This window comes from Macaca fascicularis, chromosome 6, assembly GCF_037993035.2.
Source record: "Macaca fascicularis isolate 582-1 chromosome 6, T2T-MFA8v1.1".
NCBI classification, from domain to species: Eukaryota; Metazoa; Chordata; class Mammalia; order Primates; family Cercopithecidae; genus Macaca; species Macaca fascicularis.
Window position 1 is genome coordinate 76,578,104 of NC_088380.1, and position 20,476 is coordinate 76,598,579.

General features: G+C 41.0%; 1 long non-coding RNA gene across 1 annotated transcript; it reads right to left on the reverse strand.

Annotated features, from left to right (window-relative positions):
* Positions 1-13,045: 13,045 nt before the first annotated feature.
* Positions 13,046-19,134, reverse strand: LOC135971310 (uncharacterized). The gene is made up of 2 exons (XR_010587409.1): positions 18,971-19,134; positions 13,046-13,259 (listed from the first exon to the last, which is right to left on the reverse strand). It is a non-coding gene; the product is annotated as an uncharacterized lncRNA (long non-coding RNA).
* Between the last annotated feature and the right edge of the window lie 1,342 nt (positions 19,135-20,476).

The window sequence follows — 20,476 nt, forward strand, 5'->3', positions numbered from 1 at the left end:
TAGGATGAGGGGACAGGGACAGGCACACTAAAAAGAAACAAGAGAGAAGAGGATGGGGCCTGAGATTGGACTAGGGAGGAGAGGTCTAATGCTGGCGCTCCATCTGAAGCAGGGCATGTTCAACTGCTGGTATCTGTTTCCTCTGCAGTTTCCAAGCAGAAAAAGAGCTTCAAGCAACCAGCCTTTTACAGACACTCCTTCACAACCTCCCAGTGATTTACAACCACAGCCAGGGTAGTTATGGCTGGACCAGGCCCAGCAACTACTCTCAAATTTGGCCATGGGGCAGCAGCCAAATTTCACAGGCTGGTTACAAAATTCATACAGCGTGGTGATCATCCTCAAGCTTAGAGTGAGTGGGGCATATTGAAAAATAGAGCAGTGCTTCAGCTTTCATTTGCCGCAAGGCAAAAGCTCAGAGATGGCCCCAAGGTCAAGAGCCCCTTCCTCCCAGATGGCTGTCCTGACCACGGTTTCACAGGCAACTTTTGCCTTCAATTCTGCAGAACTGTGCTGGGGGCATGTACTACAGATAGTTTGCTGGGTCCCATTCTTCCCCTGTCCCCTTTATAATTTAGAAAGAGGCTTAGCTCCTTATCTGATTTAATACTTAGAATGTGATACTCAATGTACATTAACTGCTGAACTGAGAACATTTTTAACATTCTCAATTATAAGATAGTAGGGGCAAGGCCTTAGCCAGCAAATAGAGGCTAACGTAATTTCACCTACTAAAATTGCAAGGTATTATGAAGTGTGCTAACAGACAATTCATAGCACTTCATGAGACATCCAGGTTACATATTCAAAGTGTACCTCTCCTGCTTTATTGTGTCATTACAGACAACAATTATATTTACTACAGATATCTACAGGTTGAGTGAGGAAAGCAATGCCCAGTTGAAAATAAAGATGCAGAAACTTACTAAACACTGTCTCTACTAAAAATACAAAAATTAGCCGGGCATGGTAGCACATGCCTGTAATTCCAGCTACTCAGGAGGCTGAGGTGGGAGAATTGCTTGAACCTGGGAGGCGGAGGTTGCAGTGAGCCAAGATCACACCACTGCACTCCAGCCTGGGCAACAGAGCAAGACTCTGTCTAAAAAAAAAAAAAAAAAAAAAAAAAAAGATGCAGAAACTCAGGTTAGCCCAAAGCCAGTGATTTTCCAGTTACAAATCAAAGCCTGGCAGAACTACATAGAGAAACCAATCCCTTCCAGTCCTTTGCTTTCTTATTTCACTGATGTTGATGGACAGGGTCAAGAGCTTGGTTTACCATGAGAGCAAAGGAAGAGGTCAAGTGAAAATTTTACTGGTTCAAGTTATTTAAGACAATACAGAAATGCACTTTGGAAAAAGACCATCAAGAGTTTAAATCAACAAAATAGAGGGTGTTGCCAACAGGCCCCAAGCCTCTATTTCACCAAAAATCCTCACCATAACCTGCAAGAAGAACCCTTTGAATCCAAATCTGTCTCAACCAATAAACAGGTCCAATGGCCACACAGCCTCAGCTCTCACCACTCCCACCTCTATTGAGATTCAAAAACTGATAGAAAACTACATGAAGTCTGTGGATAAAATGAATTTAAAGATACGAGGACTAAGAAAGTGGTGAGTGCTGAATATTTGCAGTTCACTCAGTTCTCTGAAGAAAAAGTAAAATATAAAAGTATAAATTTATACTGTTATTACTAATTGTCCAAAATTCGGGTATTCTCCCTAGGAATAGAGCTAACAAGGGAGGTGAAAGATCTGTACAACAAGAACTACAAACCACTGCTCAAACAAATCAGAGATGACATGAACAAAAGGAAAAACATTCCATCCTCATGGATAGGAAGAATCAATATCATTAAAGTGGCCATACTGCCCAAAGCAATTTATAGATTCAATGTTGTTCCCATTAAAATACCATTGACTTTCCTCACAGAACTAGAGAAAACTATTTTAAAATTTGTATGGAACCAAAAACTAGCCTGAATGTCCAAGGCAATCCTAAGTAAAAAGAACAAAGCTGGAAACGTCACGCTACCTGACTTCAAACTCTACTACAGGGGTACGGTAACCAAAACAGCATGGTACTGGTACAAGAACAGATGCATAGACCAGTGGAACAGAATAGAGAACTCAGAAATAAGACTGCACACCTACAACTATCTGATCTTCAACAAACCTGACAAAAACAAGCAATGGGGAAAGGATTCCCTATTTAATAAATTGTGCTGGGATAACTGGCTGGATGTATACAGAAAATTGAAACTGAACCCCTTCCTTACATGCACAAAAATTAACTCAAGATGGATTAAAGACTTAAATGTAAAATTCAAAACTATAAAAACCCTGGAAGACAACCTAGGCAATACTTTTCTGGACATAGTCACAGGCAAAGATTTCATGACAAAGACACCAAAAGCAATCACAACAAAAGCAAAACTTGACAAGTGGGATCTAATTAAACTAAAGAGCTTCTGCACAGCAAAAGAAGCTATCATCAGAGTGAACAGACAACCAACAGAATGGGAGAAAATTTTTGAAAATGATGTATCTGACAAAGGTCTAATATCCAGCATGAATAAGGAACTTAAACAAATTTACAAGAAAAAAACAAACAACCCTATTAAAAAGTGGGCAAAGGACATGAACAGATACTTCTCAAAAGAAGACATACATGCAGCCAACAAGCATATGAAAAAAAGCTCAACATCACTGATCATTAGAGAAATGCACATCAAAAACCACAATGAGATACCATCTCACACCAGTCAGAATGGCTATAAATAAATAAATAAATAAATAAATAAATAATAGATGCTGGTGAAGTTGTGGAGAAAAAAGAATGCTTATACACTGTTAGTGGAGTGTAAATTAGTTCAACCATTGTGGAAGACAGTGTGGTGATTCCTCACTATGGCAATTTATATTCCTTTGGATATATATCCAGCAATCCTATTACTTGGTATATATCCAAATGAATATTGATCATTCTTTTATAAAGACACATGCACTCATATGTTCATTGCAGCATTATTCACAATAGCAAGGACTTGGAACCAGCCTAAATACTCATCAATGATAGACTGGATTAAGAAAATGTGGTACTTATATACCATGGAATATTATGCAGCCATAAAAAAGAATGAGATCATGTCCTTTGCAGAGACATGGATGAAGCTGGAGGCAATTATCCTTAGCAAACTGATGCAGGAACAGAAAATCAAATACTGCATGTTCTCACTCATAAGTGGGAGCTAAATGATGAGAAAACATGGGCACATGGAGGGAAACAACAAATACTAGGGCCTATCAGAGGGTGAAGGGTGAGGGGAGGGAGAGGATCAGGAAAAATAACAAATGGGTACGAGGCTTAATAACTGGGTGTTGAAATAATCTGTACAACAAACCCCCATGACACAAGTTTATCTGTGTAACAAACCTGCATTTGTATCCCTGAACTTAAAATAAAAGTTATGAAAAGTTCTCACTCACTCTCTCCCTCCCTCTCTTAAAAATGTTCTTAGGAAATATTTCTAAGCCTTCACTGGTCTTGAACTTGACAAGAAAACCTGAGGATCCTTTTTTCATGGAAACACATACCTTGTCTTTACATTTGGCCTGTTGTTTAATTTCACCTGCTTTGGCTTCTAAGGTTAGCCATGCAATTTTAAGGCGGTGCCAAAGGGAGGGTTATTCAATATTCTAATTGTCTGTTGCATCGGAAAGTCATACTAAGGGAACCTGGCCTAATACACTGGTGTTGGAATCCAGTTCTTTCCTTGCAGTAGAGGGGAAAACAATCCTTTTTTTAAAGTTGCATACAAAAGCATGTGCAACTAGCTCCACAATTATTGCAGAATGCAGTTATCTTTCCCCATATAGAGACTGCTCCTTTAATCCTGGAGGATTTTCCTGTAAAAATGCCTATTTTAAAAAGAAAAAAACCCTGAAGATTTATTTCTCCCTGGGAATCTCACCCCAAACCAAATCAAAACAAAACATTAAAGAGTTCTTAAATTAAACATTTTTTCAAGATCAGATAAGGGTCTTCCAGGCCAGGGAAATGCAATGGAAAATATTTTGGACCATAATTGGACTTTCTAGGAATAAAAAAAGCAATGTTGAGTTCCCAATGTTTACCTTTGACATTCTTCTCTTATAGCAGACTTTTGACTTGGAACCTTGTCACAGGTCCACCTGTCACTGCCCGAAGAATAATGTAGTCCCATCCCAGGACAGAGTCTAACCAAGGTATAATTTCTACAGTTGTAAATTTCCCGTCCACAGGCGAGTGCAGATTGGCAAATGCATCCACCCTGCCATGAACATCGTAAATATCACAAGCAATCTCTTTTTCCTAACATGGTTCCATCCAATTTACCCCATTAGCAAACAAAACTGAAAGTTAAAATGGAAAGCTTGAATGTCAACAGTATGTTTGCCTGGTATTCACTTACACATATTCACATGCATGCACTTGAGCAAGATGTGTCCAATTCTGGAAAAATTGTGCTTTATAGTTTGCAAAAACTTTCATGCCCATCCTTACAACTGTGAAGTATATGGGGCCAAGAGAAGGAGTGCTGGTGGAAGAGGCAGCTATAATTACCCGTATTATCTTCTTAGATGAACATAAGGTTCACATAAGTAAAAGTGATTTTTTCCATTGTGTCTGAGTTAATAAATGATACAGTGAGGATTATAACTTGGGTTGTCAGATCCTTCGTCCAGTTACCTTAAACCCTACCACTCATTTTGCCTCCGTCTCTAATTTTGACTTTTTCTGCAGCCTATAATCCTGCTGGAGTTTTCCCCTTATAGAAATAATTGAGTAGACAGATTTGAAGAAGTCCAGGGATTATGCTCCTAGAATTTGAGAGAACTCACACACACACACACACACACACACACACAACCTGACATGAAACAGAAAAGATTTTCTCCTTGTGCCTAACTCCACGGTAAGTCATGGAATTCTCTCTTCTCTCCAAATTTAGGTTAGCTGTGCCCCTTGTAGGTCACAAACCCCATTTTCTTCCTTCAAGAAAGAAATCGAAGCAACTTTGCTGGATGCTGAAGAGCTTAAGGAAGGAATCTCTTAGCTACCAAATGGAAATGAAAGCTCTAACCCAACTCTAGTATGTTAATATATATCCAGTCCCCAAAAGTTATTCAACCCATATGCTGAATTTGCTATATATAGGGCAGCATGACTCTTTTGTACAGGGAATTTTTAGGACAAAGAGAATATTTAGGTACAAGAACACAACCACCTCTGAAAGAGTTAAGTTTGTTCTAAAAGCAGAGAACACCATGCTGGTCATGCAGTGGTGTGTCTGGCAGCAGCAAGCTCTTGCGTGAATTTCTGAGTGTGAGACTTAGCCGAGAGTTAGTTCTAACTCCTTCTTCAGTTTCAAATGCTACACACAGAAATAAGACTGTGGGAGCTATGCCCCCACTTCCCCTTCACCACCTGTTTCTTGATGCAGTGGCTTATTTTCAGAGCCTTCCCTGCCAGTAGGGCTCTCTGCACGGACTCCCTCTGTGGCAGAAGGCAGGGGCATTTTTCGCACTGTGTTTTTCAAGCTGGCACTCCCAAAGGAAAATGAAAAATTGATTCGCTTTCCGAAGTGTAGCTGCAAATGAGTGATGCCAAGGGGCCACAGTGTGGCACCTGCTGGCAAGTGACACTTTGCTGTGAGAATCTTTTGACCTGGTTATCATGACAGCCCCAGAAACCCAACTCCAATGTGAGTGCATCCCAAGTCAATGGCTTGAGAGCTTCTATGGGGCTCATTTGTCACATTCGCCTCTTAGCTGACATCCTTCTTAATAAGGAAAAGCAAGCCAGCGTTGCTGTGCTGCCATGTGCGTTGGAAGGCAGTGGAAGCTGCAGAGTTCCCCTTAGGAGCTCTGCACTTGCCTATCATGTAGAAGAACCACATTGAAATTGAGTATATAATTCATATTTAATTTATAAAATAAGTTGACATTTATAAAAGTTGTTCACATTTCTGAGCACTTCTACAATCATTGTGCAATAACTAGAAAAAGTTTGATAAAGTTACAAAATCAGACGCCCATCCCAGAGTTCTCTCCAAATTATACATCACAATTTCCACCTAATCTCCTCACAGTCATGTTAGAACTGACCTGATTGTCAGGCTAGCATGGCTTTTATTGTTGTTGCTATGTTTTTTTCATACTTGTTAACCTATAGTTAAAAATGTAGCAACCCAATAGTCAGGCAACATCATTCGATTATAACTTCCTGTGCACCGTAACAGTCTTTGAATTTAGTTGTGTGAGGCCCTCAGTGCAGTTGATTTGATTGTCTAGAAACATTAGAACATTAGAAACTGAGAGATGCTATTGATTATGGAACCAGCTTATGTTGTTTTGACCATGATTTAGGATATAGCTAGTTTTATGCAGACTTATTTAGATTTTATAATTGAATAATTTACTTCTGTATTAGGGAGAAAAATTCACAGCATTTTAAGCTGATTACAAGGCAAATACAAACCCCCTGACACTTAGGGTAGAGACTTCATGCAGGAAATGCACCATCAGTGAAGTTATGGGAAGGAAGGTGCACCCGATCGTGCTGCTATAGACATGGGGTGGCCTGAAGAACCTCAGGAAGCAGGCAGAGAGGGCTTTACTTTTTCCTACCTGAAGTACTTGCGTGTGTGGTAGAATTTCCTCTAAATTTACTATGCAGCATAATTTTCTCTATATTCCATTTCTTCTGCCAAATCACTTATTCTTTGTATGGCTCTGTTTTGGAAGGCAGCTCCCAATTTCCAAAATTGTATGTATACATGAAGCAATATTCACAAACAGCCACAACCAACTTGCCTCCATATTGGTTCTCACCTCCCAAGTTCATCCAGGAGAGTTGCTGATAACAATCAAAGAAAAGGAGTTTTGTAGAATCTTCCATCTCAGGATGGAGAGAAAGGAAGATACGTATTGCAGATCAGGGTCCCAGGAAGCAGACTCTGAGGTGGAGATTGGGGTGCAATACATTTATGGTAGAGTGCGAAAGGCAGGACTGGGCAAAGGAATCAGCTGGGCTGTGATGCAGCCACAACAAAGGCCTCAGCCAAGCCCACAGTGGAGCTCTGGAGCTTGACTGGCCTTGCAGAGTTGTCCTCAGTTGGAGCAAAGGGGCCAGGGTTTCATATTGTGGATACCGCTGTATCAAGCAGTCATGGGATACTGGCTGCCTTGGGAAATTGAAGTGTAGCCTTGGCTTAGGCGGCCCTCTTGAGTTTAGGCAGACCCGGGTACAGGGCCTTAGCTGTGAGCTATGGACAATCAACACTCCCAGCAGCTGCAGGAACGAGTGCTTCAGTCCTGAAGGGGTGGTGAGGAGCAGTGACTACTGGGAGCCGATTCCATTGGCCCTCCTTGGTCAAAGTTTCCCCCTTCTGCCTAGCTGGAAGTTCCCCTTGCTCTGTTACTTAGCTAGGAATGTGACCAAGTAAAGTTGGGTTAGAAAATATTCTTTCTCTTTTTAAACTAAGCAAGAATTTCCTAAGAGGACCACTGTAAAGGGCAGATGAGTTTTGCACATTCAAAATATAACTTGACTTACCAAATGCAACTGCATAAAGAGAACATTCCCATAGACACCTCCATCACACAAGGCCGAAGGCACACTTCCACGTACAGGGACTGTGCAATTTCCATGATGGTTTTCTACAGAGGATTTTGGCTTCCAGTGAGATCAAGTCTCGTCCTTCTTCAGAGCAACTCATGGCCTGGCTCTTGAGCGGCTCTGGGGTGGAAAATTACCACGCTCAACTGAACACGATATTCAGATTGATATACTTGAAAAGTCACCTTTTAAGAAAACTGTTGTTGAAAAAATCACACATTTTCTACCATAAGTGAAAGCACATATAACTTTTAAAAAACTTCACAGGCTGAACATGGCTTTGGGGTCACAAACTCAATTTCTAAACCTGGCTGTGCTATCTATGAGTTCTGTGTCCTCAAAACCAATCCCTTATCCTTTCCGGGTTCCAGTTTCCTTTCCTTGTTAGATGAGTTATAAAGATTGGGGGAAGAGATGTGGAAATGCTATGTAAATTGTAACACACAATTAAAATGTCTCGTTACACAATGTTAGCACTGGAAAGGAGCTTAGCAATCATCTTGGCAAGTCTTTCGGTGCCCAAATGATCAACAGAGTCCCATGGAGGTCAGAGGTCTTGCATATCTGGTCAGTGGCAGAGCGGGGCCAGCATCCAGCCCTCCGGACTCCCCAGCTAATGCTTTTCCACAACACAATAAGTTGCTTCTTATCCGTCCTCCCCACCTAGTTTCTCCTGCTGCAGCATAAGGAGACTGTGTGTGCTGCTCACACCCATAGAACCATTGAGAGGATTACAAAATGGCATCATGTTTGCCAAAACGTGAAGCCTGTAATCCGGAAGCAAGAGAGTCTTCAGATCTGAAGAACTAGTGTGCAAAAATTGTTATCAAAGCCATCATGCTGAAATGCATCTTAGGTCACAGTAAAAAGGAGAAAAGGAGCTCATCTTGTGTAGGTAATAGAATCTCTGGGCACGCACACCTATTCGTGTATGTGTAGGTAGTCACAGAGAGGGAGGTGGGGAAAGGAGTCAAAGGGAGAGAGAAAGAGAACCTCTTGAAAAATCAAATTACTGTACCATATATTTTATATTTTTCGTGTCCTACTTATTTAATAAGTCTAAATTGAGACTTTTATAATTCCCTTGCGTCGTGGATAAGCTCTCAGCATCTTGAAGTCCTGTAGGGCCTGCAATTTTTCTGCCTCTCTGTAGGTACTCATTTCCAAAATTTCATTACCATCCCACATGTGAGTCATCCACTCCCATGCATTTCATTTAAAACATCCAGCACAATCTGGGGGACAGAAGGAACAAGCCCAGAGAAGGCCAAGTTTATGCCTTTGGTATGTGGCGGAGTTGTCAAAGTAAAATAGGAGAGGAGGCCCAGCAGGGCTCCCTCCCAGGCAGCCAGCAGAAGCTGTCAGCCTCTGATTCAGCATCCACCTCCCCTCCTCCTTTTCCCAGTAGCATGCCCTTTTCTTTTGCTGTATGCTTCATATGTGGGAAGTCTGGGGGCAATACAGTTGATAAGAGAAAACAGAGATGAGAAAAACTCCTCTGGCAGGGAAATAAACACTTCAGCTGAATAGTATTGAGAAACAATAACACAGGCTATGCATGGACGAGCGCCTCTGATCAGGAATCAGGAGACCCCGGCCTAGCCTTGGCTTTGCCATCAACTGCTCATGTGATCTGGGCAAGTTATTTAGCCTCCTAGGGACCTCAGTGTCCTCAATTATCAAATGAGGTTGGGCATATTTGTCCACATAGTTTGAGGAATTCAAATAGAACTCAATTTTCTGAGCCAACTCAATTAGTGGTTGTACAAAAAGCATCAACATCCGCAGTTCCCCCTCTCCTTTCTACAGAAAGACTGGTAGCATGCCACCCAAAAATACACACAGTGCTGCCATTAAAAGGCATGAGTGGGAAGGGAATGTAATGAATGATTTCTGTAAATCGCGCTCACCACCAGCCTTATCTTCTCTCTGAATGTGAATTGATGATTCCTGGCTGGCCTAATGTGATGTACATCCACAGAGCAACTGCTTGCCTGTTGGATATCCAATTGAATGACTGGATTCTCCCAGAGAACACTGACCACAGAACAGCAGGTTTGCTTGCCAGTAAAAATGATGCAGTATGAGGGGACACAGGAAGAAGCACCAGTTAGGAGAAGCATTTACAATTAGTACCAATCAGGAACCCTGCAGGAAGCAGAAGTGTGCTCATACGAGGATGATCTAAGGAAAGACTGTTTACAATAGTGCAGGCAGGGCATAGGGAAACCGTAAGGGAAGGTGCAGAATCCTAGGGATAGGAGCAGTGGAGCTACCACCATCCCTAGAGCTGAGGGAGGGAGGGGAAAGTACAGTGACTGGAATTCAAAATAAGAGAGCTGTGAAAAGAAGGATAATGGAAGAGAAGAAGTTGTGCTTGGTCCAGAGAAACAGCCAACCTGAGGTTCCTCATAGGGAGGAAAGCAGGGAATCCATACCCCAATCTTCATCTCCTCCTCTCTGTTATCCTCTGCTGGGACTCCTCCCTTAGCCATGACCAAATGGATCCCATTTTTGTGGTCCAAGCAGTCATCCTTCTGGCCAGAGAGCAGGGTAGAAAGATAAATTCTGGAAGAACAAAATAGGATATATCCCACTCCACAAAAAGAGAAGCTGCCCAGGATGCAAGGCACCGAGATTTGAGTATTACCATCTTCTTCCTCCCTTTCTTTCCAATCTAAAATAAAATAAAATGAAATGAAAATATTATTTAAATAATAACAAAAACATGTTAAAAATAAAAACATGCTGGATAAAATCAATCAAGAAAACCTTCCTGGAAGCAGATTTTAAACTACTTGTTTAGAAAGAAGGGGACACGGCTAGGGGATTGTTGGTAAGGGATTATTGATGTTGCTGTCATCTTCCACGTAGGGTTTTTTTGTATTCGAAGGCTGGTGTCCAAAAGCCGGTGAGGCCAAAAGGAAAAGACAAGGTAGCCTATGAGAGAGGGAACTGCTATTCCTGTGCCTAGGATCACGGCTATCTGGAAGCAATTTGTTGATCTTCTGGGAAACAGAAGGTGGGCAAATCCTGTTTCACCACCTGTGAGATCAAACATTTTCTGGAAGTACTGGCTCTGGACTCACACAGGCCTAGCTGCTCAGAGTCCTGGCTCTGCCACTTAATAGCTGTGTGACCTCAGGTCAAATTCTGTAAGCCTTAGCTTCCTTATTCGACAACTGGGGGACACAATATTTTCCCCACCTCCCTCCCACAACTCCACCAGTATTGTGGTGAAGATTAAATAAATAATTTTCCTGTATGAGTAAAAGATATTTCATTGCAAGTAATAACATCTGATTCTGGCTAGCTTGGGGGGCAGGGGAAGAGAAGGAAGGGAAGGATAAGGGAGAAAGAAGGGGGAGGGAAAGGAAAGAGAGGGAGGGAGGCAGAAAGGGAAGAAAGAAGGGAGGGAGGGAGGGACAGAGGGAGGGAGGAAGGAAGGAAGGAAGGAAGGAAGGAAGGAAGGAAGGAAGGAAGGAAGCGAAGGAGGGAGGGAGAAATTATTGAAACACTGGGGTATCAATTTTCAAGAAAGATCTTAAGAAAGAGAGTTATGGAAGTGTTCTTATTGCATACAGACCTCAGTGCAGTTCTTAATGATTTTAAGCTTGGCAAATCTGAGACAGCAGGATTCAGAACAACTCTGGGATCCTGGCAGCAGCAGTTGTGCCCCCTCTTTCTGGAACACATGGGCATGTGTGGCTTGGTTTCCATGTTTACAGTCTCTAGCCTCTTCATTCCAAAGGCAAACTCCAGGGAGGGAGAATGTCATTGGCTCAGCTTGCATCAGGTCAATCAACCATGGTCAGAATGGGGAGTGGCCCCAGTGGTCATGCAGTGGACACGGCTACTGCAAGTCCACCTTTGTGTGTCTAGAAGGCAGTTCTGGGGGTGAGGAAATGGGTATGAGCCATGCAGCCCCACTACCCATAGAAAAGTCATAGCTCACAGAGCCCAACACGGAAGTCCTCTTGAGGATTGGCTATTACTATTTCAACAGTTGTGGCAGAGGTAACATTTACAATTTAAGTTTCTTTCCCTGGAAGGTCTTTGACAAACCACCAGCTACAACTGTTAAAATTTTTTTGTTTATTCTATTGCTTTCATTAAAATGATTATAACTCCATAAAGACAGGGACCATTGGATTTCCCTCTCTATTTAATACTTTGTAAATATCCTCATTGTTTAATGCTTTGTAAACAGCGGGTGCTCAATAAATGTGGCCTATTCACTAAAACTCACTAATCTGTATTGACACCAGAGCTACTGTGAGCAAAATGTGCCCCCATTTGCCTTTCCTCAAAACCTAGGACATAAAATCAGCATTCGTTCAACAAGCTGGAAGTTTATAATACACAAAGAGAATTCCTCCAACATGTCAACTTGGAGAAAAAAAACAATTTACCATGTTCAGCCCCACCCAACATTTCAAAAATTGTTGAAAGTGGCTTATAATAAATGTACGTCTGCTGCCAATTCTGATAAAGTAGGACCTGCCTGGCACTAGGTAGAAAGGTTTATGAGAAAGAGGTTGACATAGAGAAAATGCCACCATCAACTATTAATATCTGGGATGGACACACGATTGAAGAGAGGTGGCGTATATAATACACAGTTGGTATTCCTGAACCATATTCAGAAATTGAAAGAAATATAAAGAATCAGAATTTACATGGAGAAAACTAAGACCAGTTGGAAGGGGGAATGAGATACAGTATTGTAGATGTGTCCTCCATTGAGAGATGGTTTAGGGATTAATTTAAGATAGATTATATTAGAGGAAGATGGATTTATATGAATATTGCCTTACTATTACATGTTACCAACATCATTGTGATTATTTAAACAATAATAGAACGATAGGTGACTGTTCAGATTGCAGCTAAGCAATTTGCAGCTACCCATCCTTTAAAGCAGCAGTGCCCAACCTTTTTGGCATCAGGGACCAGTTTCGTGGAAGGCAATTTTTCCACGGATGGAAGGGGAGGGGATGGTTTCGGACTGAAACTGTTCCTCCTCAGATCATCAGGTATTAAATTCTTACAAGGAGGGCATAGCCTGGATCCCCCACCTGCGCAGTTCACAATAGGGTTCGCCCTCCTATGAGAATCTTAGGCCGCTGCTGATCTGACAGGAAGTGGAGCTCAAGCTGTAATGCTTGCTCGCCCACTGCTCGCTGCCCATCTCCTGCTGTGCAGCCTGGTTCCTAATAGGCCACAGACCTATTAGTAGTCTATGGCCCAGGGGTTCGGGACCTCTGCTTTAAAGTCATGAGTTTCCACATCCAGCACATAGGTGGTGATTGTGTATGGTTACATTGTACATAAATCATGCCTAGGTTACCCAGAGCAGAAAATTCAAAGGAACGGAACTTAAGCAAGATAGAGGTTTACTGTATTTTTTTTTCCCACAGAAATAACAGAATAGACAATGCAAGGCTGGCATGGAACTCCACAGTCCTCCAGAAAGCTCTTCGTCTTCGCTCTTTGCGCTCTACCTTCCTTAGCCAAAGGCTTCTATCCTCAAAGCTACCTCATCGTCCAAGACAGCTTCAGCTTCTGGAACTCCAACCGTCATGTCTGCATTCTAGTGAAGAAGAACAAGGAAGGAGAAAATGGCAAAGGGATGTGTTTTCCAGCTGGATCAACCCCACTTTAAGTAGTTTTCCCAGAAGTCCCACTCAATGACTTTTTTTTTTTTTTTTTTGGAGTTTCACTCTTGTTGTCCAGGCTGGAGTGCAGTGGCACAATTTCAGCTCACTGCAACCTCTGCCTCCCAGGTTCAAGTGATTCTCCTGTGTCGGCCTCCTGAGTAGCTGGGATTACAGGCTTGTGCCACCACACCTGGCTAATTCTTTATTAGTAGAGACAGGGTTTTACCATGTTGGCCAGGTTGGTCTTGAACTCTTGACCTCAGGTGATCTGCCCGCCTCAGCCTCCCAAAGTGCTGGGATTACAGGTGTGAGCCACCATACCTGGCCGAACATGTCGTTTTTGAAAATTAAAGCCAATATAATACTTCTAAAGGAGTCTTTTTAAAACCTAGGGCCTTAGATGTTTCTATTCCTCTCTTCTGGTTATAATTTTCAGGGGGTTTTTTTCCCTTGAGCACCACAAAGCTGCAAAGGACAAGCGTGTTTAGGATAGAACATACTGGTTGTCTACCCAATCCAGAAGTTACACAAAGCCGAGTGCAAATAATTTGGAAATATTAGTGGCCTGAATTGTTCTACTTAAGTTCAATGCCCCCATGGCCAAAGCACTGACTCTTGGCACTTTGGATTATCTGAACAACTCAAAATCCACTTGATTTTATTTTGCTAACAATTATTTGGCTAGCATTTCCTTTCCAATGATTGCTTTACTGACATTTTACAAAGTTTTTGAAGTAGAAACAAATTTGGTTTATGTAGCGGAACATAACATCAGCCAATTGATTTAACTATGGGGCAGAAATTCATATGGGAACGTTTAAAAGAAATTTCCATTGCCAATTAGTTTTTGAAAACAAATACAATTCAAAAAGGTAAATATAAAAAGACACACAGTAAGCTTTGAAAGGATATTTTAGGACCAGCAATATGTAACTTAGTTCTTTTGTTTATTACCACTCCCTCCCCTGCCCCCTACCAAAAATCTTGCTATTAAAATATTTCAAAAATATTTTATTTTCTGTTTATTTCCTACATTAAATTACAACCTGATTGATTCATTATTAAAAAGTTACTAATAATTGAAAAGAAGATCTAATACTGGAAATAGTAAAATATTCTAGCCAAATAAAATAATAAAGGCAAGTAGAAAGCACATAAAATTCCCAGAATAATCTATTTGCTTCTTAATGTTCCTAATTCAGTTATTCACAACCCATTTCTAGAATAGTGCTTGTATTTTCCATGAATTGATTACCAATTCATTTTGCATTGCTTTTAGTTTCTTTAGGACTGATGGATCATACGTTCAAATGTAATGTTAAAAGAAAAACCTGGCTAGGCGCTGTGGCTGACGCCTGTAATCCCAGCACTTGGGGAGGCCGAGGTGGACGGATCATGAGTTCAGGAGTTTGAGACCAGCGTGGCCAATGTGGTAAAACCCCGTCTCTACTAAACACAAAAATTAGCCAGGCATAGTGGTGCACACCTGTAGTCCCAGCTACTTGGGAGGCTGAGGCAGAAGAATCGCTTGAACCCAGGAGGCAGAGGTTGCAGTGAGCCGAGATCATGCCATTGCACTCCAGCCTGGATGACAGAGCGAGATTCCGTCTCAAAAAAAAAAAAAGAAAAAAAAAGAAAGACAAATTAAAGTTAACAGACCTTAATTCAGCAAAAAATGATTAATCAGGCAGCCTTCAAATAAGAATAGGTTCAGAGAGGCTCCAGTGCTACCACATGGTCAAAGAAGATTTATGGACAGAAAAAAAGTGATGTACAGAAAACAGAGATGAGATACTGAAACAGCCACAGCTGGGTTGGTTACAACTCGATGTTTGTCATATTTGAACATGGTTCAAACATTTGGCCACCTTTGCTTGGCCTAAACCTGGTTATGGTCTGTTCACACATCCAGGTATGTTACAGTTCACTATGTACAGAGAAACCTTTACTGAATATAAAATATGTAAGGAGGCAGCTTTAGGCTATACTGAATTTAACAGTAGTGATTCCTGGCTTCTGCCTTTGTAATTTAAGAGGCCATTATTTAGCCTCGTTTCCTCCAAAGAATCCTTAAAGACTTGAAAATATCATTTTCTCTACCTCATTAATTTTCTAATGAGCAAAGTATTATTCTAAATATACTGAGACTCCTAGGCACTTTTTTTGTCTAAGCATTGCCAGTTAGGCCTCGCATTCCATTTGCCGATTCAGTTTCCAGGACACAAAAATTCAGGAAGACATGGTCTGAAATGCCATTTTTAATATTTGTCACATCATGCAATCCATGCATTTTAGAGCTTGAGGGAAACCAATAGGTTTGAAGATCCATTTGGTATTCTGAGATCTCTGATCTGACTCTCTTTGAGGTTTCTCTGGGTTTCACTGAACACTTAATCTTTTCCATTGCCTGGACCATATCATCTCATAAACTTTTCAAATGAATAATCCCTGATCTACCCAATGTGACATATCCCTTCACCTTTTGATAGGTGGATTTACAAGAAAGAAATAGACACCATTTTAGAAAATTTTGTCAAAATTTCCCAGCACATTTTTAAGCACTTCAAGGATTTAGTTCAAATGTGACCAAATACCAAATACCCTTTTTTTTTTCTTTTCATAAAATCCTAGAAGCATTTGAAACTATATTGCTTTATGAAAGAACTGGCTCCAACATTCATCCAGGGAACCAAACCTATACCATCATAACTCCCAGGATGATGGAAAATGACATTTAAATCAATATAACTGTAAAGAACTTCTGCTCTCTTGCTGCTTATGGACTTATTTTCAAAACATACTTGTAAGCTATAAACCACTGTGAGTTCCTGCTGAAGGCACAGATATAATTTTCCACAAATACATCACTTAGACTGAAAGCCAACTTTGTCACAATAGTGCTATTCTAATTCAAACCACAGATCCTTCTGTAAAATAGAATTCTCTCTCTCGTATCTGCAGGAAAAGAAAGTGCATTCTGAGAAGGTTTAAAAGCCATTGGTTTCTAAGCCTCTGCCAGCTCTATCCAGATACCTACCACAAACCCCAGCCCCTCCATGAAGGCCCTCCCATCTCTGCTGCTGGGAGGCCCAAGCCCATGGTCGCCAATCCAGAGATACCATACCACACAGCCCATATAATCCAATATAAAAGAAGAAGGTTATCATTGTGCATTCTTAGTTACTTACCTAACTTTTGTTCCATGAGATTTTATCTTGATTCTGTATGTAGCATAGAACACATGGAGATACTGGATTTGTTTTACTTTCTTGACATCAGGTTCTGTGTTCCTTGCCAATGACAGCAGTTCAAACTCTTAAAGGACCTGACGTGTTGCTTTATGAAGTTTCTCACATGGAAGAAAACTTAATAAAGTATTTGAATTCCCTCATTCTTTAATATGGGCAAATCAAAGCAAATTGATAAACATCCGCAAATAACCACTGTTTATTAACTTACAACTACTTTGCCCTCCATAATTCTCTCGTTGAACTAAACATAACTGACAGGAGGAACAGGGCTCTTATTTAGTGGAGATGGCAGTTGCTTACAGATTATTTCAATAATCTGAGTGGCCCAAGAACAGAAGAATACTACATGCATGTTTCCCTGGAAGGATTTCATTTCTTCATTTTTTACCAAGGAGTCTTGATGACTGTGTCTAATACCTGGCAAAGAACTCAGGTTCTGGGGTTTAAAGACATCAATTCAGATTTCAGCTCCACCACTTCCATGAAGGATATTTCTCTTCTCCGACCTCAATTTTCTGATTGGTGAACTAGGTGCCATCATGATAATAATAGACCTTGTGTGGCTGTGGTTAGGATGAGATGAGAGAAGATGGCCCTGTGGGCAGGGGAGATAGACAGAGACCTCCCTCCTTTGGCTTCTTCTTTTCAGGTTCTGGACCCTGAGTGACTTTTTTTCCCTAATGTTCTCTTAATACAGGCACTAACTGCAAACATCACAGAACAGAGAATTGCTTTGTCATAGCAGCGTTTCTTCCATGTGTGGCCAGTGGGTCATACAGCGAGCTCATGTGATTTGGTGAGTCCCACTTCTTTCATTCACAGCTTGAAAGTTCCTTTTCAAATGTGGATTTGCACATGGGCTAAGGTTCGTACTAAGGGAGGCCTTCCAAGGCTCCATTTTGGAGTCTTACCTATGTTCATATTTCCACCTCAAGGCCGTTTATCATATTTATTGCCATGACTTTACAGACACCCAATACTTCTGGCTATCATTATTAAGGACCTACCATGTGCCAGACACTCTTCTTGTCCTTTGCCTCACAAAATACTATGAGATATGCATTTTTTGTCTTCTTCGTTCAACTATTCTTTTTAACTTATAAGAGAACTACAACTCAGGAACTTAAGTAATTTGCCCAAGACCACACAGCTAGGAATGGGCAAAGCTGGTGCTCAAAGTTGGTTCTAGGTGCAAAGACCATACCTTTTTCACTATGCCAGAGATGGCAGATATATTTGAACTTGGGGCCAATCTGATCAATCAGTGATAGGCAAGTGCTATGCTAAGCACATTGAGGCAGGGTCTAGGCTCCAGGGAGAGAGTGCCGTTAATAACAATGAGTAACTTCGCCTTGAGCATTGGTTGTGGGAAGGACAAGGGCAATCAAGCTGCCTCCTCCATATCATGCAACCCTTATCCACCAAGTTTCTACTCACTGGGAGAAAGGGGTTAATTTGCCTCCTTGGAACACTTCTTTATACCTTCTAGTGCTTTTCTGTCCCATTTCATCAAAAGAAAGCATCCCCTTTTTAAAGCTTTCTGCTCCCACAGAATAGTCTTTTCTGCAATTCTCTTTGTTCAGTGCTGATTTTTCTCCTCCTGAGCTGCAGGGAGACCAGAGCAGCTTGATTTCCCATATCTCCTCTCAACCAGGGTAACTTCCCTTTCCTTGACCATTTTGCTACTTTTTTTTTTTTTTACTTTGGAGCTTACCTCTGTATTTGGTAACTTGATTTATAGCCTGGACAAATTGCTTAATCTCTCTGACAGTATTTCCCTAACCTATCTTTTTAAGACAGAGAGAAAGAAGAGACAGAGACTATGGGTGCAGGAGGTGGACAGAGTCTCAGCCCTACCTGTACATCAGAGTCATCTGAGCAGCTTTATAACCATGCCCATGCCTGGGCCCCAGTTCAGATCAATTGAGTCAATCAGACACCGGAGCTGGAGTCTCAGGGATCAGCTTATCAAAAACTCCCACATGATTCTAACATGCATCCATATAGGGTGGAGAACCACTGGACTACCAATTAAATATTAACATGCAAGTCATTGATTAATATAATCTATTAAATTAGCTAGCTGGCTTTGAGTTCACGTTTGTGCCTCATATAAGGGCTAACTAGCCCCTTCAAACACTTACCTGCAAGTTTTTTAAAACACAGCTTTGAGACAGCTTTTTAGATATGTTGGCTTTTTTCATGCAACTATTACATAATTATATTTGTGCATGTATTAGTTTTCTTGCTTTTACAATGTGTAGTATTCTGATTTGGCTTATAATTTACTGTATTTGCTATATCAAGTGTCTCTCCAAGTGTGGTTTGCGGACCACCTGCATCAGAACCACCTAATGTGATTCTTTAAGAAAAATGAAAGTTCTCAGACTTACCCATGGCCTACTGGATCTGATCTTCTGGAGGTGGTGCCTGGGAGCCCATGTTTTTAATACGCACCTGCTGCAATTTGTAAGCATGCTAAAGCATAAAGAAGACTTGCTGTATTTAGACTGATTTGCATGACATTTGCCATAGCACGCACTAGACATGCATTAGAATTTAGTGAACAATATCTGATCATTGCCCTTGTGAAACATACAAAATACTGACTGTTGCATTTGCAGGTAGACCTTACTTTCCTTTTTTACAAAGCGTATTCTTACACTTTTATTTAATGGTCTCTACTAAGGGAAAATCTCTACTTTAGGATAGCTGCTGAGTTTGTGGTTTTGTTTGGTTTTCGGGTACCTCTTTCTTTTTCATCATCTCTGCTGAATCTATAGTCCTTGAGGTCAGGATCAACAGGCTGTTCTCTGCTGAGCTTCTTAGTAAACAGGCTTAACCTAGAGGACGTTTTCCCTGCTGTATAAACCAATTATCTAGGTGTTGGGTGCGTAGATAATGTGGCCCTGAAGTCTATAGTCTTCTATAAAAACGGAAGTCTCAATTTGCTGTTCCACTCCCTACTGATGTACTCACAGCTTAGCCCTGGTCCCTGGATTCTTTGGTGCTTATTTTTCTTAGAAAAAAGCAGCTGGCACTTGGTTAATAAAGCCCCGTCATCTTTAATAAAACAGTGGATAAAAAAACTTTTGAATATCTGATATCAAAGCTTCATTTAATATACAAAGCAACCTCTTATTACATTAGTGCTTTAGTGACTTGTTTTGGCAAATCTAGAAATCTATTTTGCTGCTTTCTAACAGATTTTACTACAAAGGCAGTCAGGAAATAAATGGGAACTCATCTGTGGCTGACTTAAATGACGGCAAGGCTTAACTTTCATAAACCATGTTCCTTGCAAGCAGGAAAGTTTTCCTCCTTGAGCTTTATGATTTTTTTTTCTAAAATAGGGAGGGTTTGTAATGATGCCAAAGGCTGACTTTCTCTAGAAGACGTCTAGCCATCTCCAGGGACTCCATGAGGTCATATTTTCCTGTACCTAGTGATTTCCAGGATGATTTTGAGTCATTTTTGTATTCTTGAACAAAGAAAATGATAATTTTTGAAAGGATTCTCACTTCTGCTTATGTGAATCAATCAGGCTAGATCTTTAACACTGTGATCCATGTATGCTTCCAAACACAGTGCTGCTGGCCAGTACATTCCCCTGAAACCAGAGACCCGTTGGTTTCAGCTTATGTGCACTCAAGACAAATAGAATCTGGTTTAGGACAAAATAAGCTCATTCTCCTGGACAGAGGGAAAACCCAGCTGGCCAATTCTGGTCCTAATCTCACTCTTACAAGATTCTGGTTCTTCAGCACAACCATGAAAGCTTGATCTACTGTAGAGTTCAAGTATCAACTCTGGAGTATTATAAATATAATGACAAGTACTGATAATTTCATAAAGTCATCCTTGTTCGAAAAAGCTGACCATCGTCTGTCATATAAACA